We start from the raw sequence: 2,500 nt of genomic DNA on the forward strand, positions 1-2,500 counted from the left end.
CAAAATGTTACATTTTTGTTTTACTTTGAGATTGTTAATAGTGGAGTATACGACCGTAGATTTCTGACAGGAAAAAGTCGAGAAGAAAAGAGAGCAAGAGAGAGAGGGAGAGAGAGAGCGAGAGATAGAAAGAGATAGCTAAATAGATAGATAGATAGATAGAAAGATAGATAGAGAGAGAGATAGATTGATAGATAGAAAGATAGATATATAGATAGATAGATAGATAGAGAGAGAGAGAGAGAGAGAGAGAGAGAGAGAGAGAGAGAGAGAGAGAGAGAGAGAGAGAGAGAGAGAGAGAGAGAGCGAGAGTGAGATAAAGAGAGAGAGAGAGAGAGAGAGAGAGAGAGAGAGAGAGAGAGAAAGAGAGAGAGAGAGAGAGAGAGAGAGAGAGAGAGAGAGGAGGGCGTTGCAAGAGAAATCCGGGGGCTCAGCCAATAAAATGTAAAATTAAAATATATATATATATATATATATATATATATATATATATATATATATATTAATAGATTTAACACCACTATATTCCAGCAACAGAAATCATAATTGCTTGCGTCATTTATTCTGTTTGTAAATTATTTTTCATCTTAGGTAGTCAGAGCAGATAGTCTATTGAAAGTGTTTTTCTAGTTCACCTTTATATTCCAGTGTTCTGCTTTCCTCCTCTTTCTCTCTCTTCGTTTCTCTGCTTTCTCAACACCTCATTTCTTTAAAACTTTCCTCTCTTTCTCTTACTATCTCTCTCTCTATATATGTCTATCTCTCTCCCTTTCTTGCATTGCTCTCCACTTCTCCACATCTCTCTCTTTCCCTCTCCCTCACTCTAATTTATCCTCTCTCTTCTTCCTTCCCATCCCCATCTCTCTCCTCCTCTCTCTTTCTCTTCCTCACCTTCTTTTATCCTATCCTATCCCTCCTCCCTTCCCGCCCCCCTCTCTCTCCACCTTCCTCCCTCTCTCCCTCACTCCCTCTTATCCTTTCCCTTCTTCCTTCCCGCCCCCATCCCTCTCCACCTCCTCATTCTCCCTTATTCTCTCTCTCCTTCCTTCCCGCCCCCATCTCCCTCCTCCTCTTCCTCTCTCTCTCTCTCTCCCTTACTCTCTCTAATCCTTTCCCTCCTTCCTTCCCACCCCAATCTCTCTCCACCTCCTCACTCTCCTTTATTCTCTCCCCCTTCCTTCCCACCCCCATCTCTCTCCTCCTCCTTCTCTCTCTCTCTCTCCCTCACTCTCTCTTATCCCTTCCCTCCTTCCTTCCCATCCCCATCTCTTTCCACTTCCTCACTCTCCTTTATTCTCTCCCTCCTTCTTTCCCACCCCCATCTCTCTCCTCCTCCTCCTCCTCCTCTCTCTCTCCCTCACTCTCTTTTAACCGTTCCCTCCTTCCTTCCCACCCCAATCTCTCTCCACCTCCTCACTCTCCTTTATTCTCTCCCTCCTTCTTTCCCACCCCCATCTTTCTCCTCCTCCATTGTTTCTCTCTCTCCCTCTCTCTCCCTCCTTCCTTCCCGCCCCCCTCTCTCCCCACCTTCCTCTCTCTCTCTTATCCCTTCCCTCCTTCCTTCCCTCCCCCACCCCATTCCACCTCCTCACTCTCCCTTATTCTCTCTCTCCTTCCTTCCCACCCCCATCTCTCTCCTCCTCCTCTTCCTCTCTCTCTCTCCCTCACTCTCTCTTAACCTTTCCCTCCTTCCTTCCCACCTCCATCTCCCTCCACCTCCTCACTCTCTATTATTCTCTTCATCCTTCCTTCCCACCCCCATCTTTCTCCTCCTTCTCTGTCTCTCTCTCTCCCTCTCTCTTATCCCTTCCCTCCTTCCTTCCCTCCCCCACCCCATTCCACCTCCTCACTCTCCCTTATTCTCTCTCTCCTTCCTTCCCACCCCCATCTCTCTCCTCCTCCTCCTCCTCTCTCTCTCTCCCTCACTCTCTCTTATCATTTCCCTCCTTCCTTCCCATCCCCATCTCTTTCCACCTCCTCACTCTCCTTTATTCTCTTCCTCCTTCCTTCCCATCTCCATCTCTCTCCTCCTCATCCTCCTCTCTCTCTCTCCCTCACTCTCTCTTAACCTTTCCCTCTTTCCATCCCAGCCCCATCTCCCTCCACCTCCTCACTCTCCTTTATTCTCTCCCTCCTTCCTTCCCACCCCCATCTTTCTCCTCCTCCTCTGTCTCTCTCTCTCCCTCTCTCTTATCCCTTCCCTCCTTCCTTCCCGCCCCCATCCCTCTCCACCTCCTCACACTCCCTTATTCTCTCTCTTCTTCCTTCCCACCCCCATCTTTCTCGTCCTCCTCTCTCTCTCTCTCCCTCTCTCTTATCCCTTCCCTCCTTCTTTCCTACCCCCATCTTTCTCCTCCTCCCCTCTCTCTCTCTCTCTCTCCCTCACTCTCTCTTATCCTCTCTCTCCACCTTCGTCTCTCACCTCCCTCCTCCAGCGAGACCTTCTCCCCGGCTTCCTCTTCCACTAATTCAGGGGCAACAAGGGCGCCATCCAGGGCCG

The sequence above is a fragment of the Penaeus chinensis genome, chromosome 5 (genome assembly GCF_019202785.1).
Source record: "Penaeus chinensis breed Huanghai No. 1 chromosome 5, ASM1920278v2, whole genome shotgun sequence".
NCBI lineage: Eukaryota > Metazoa > Arthropoda > Malacostraca > Decapoda > Penaeidae > Penaeus > Penaeus chinensis.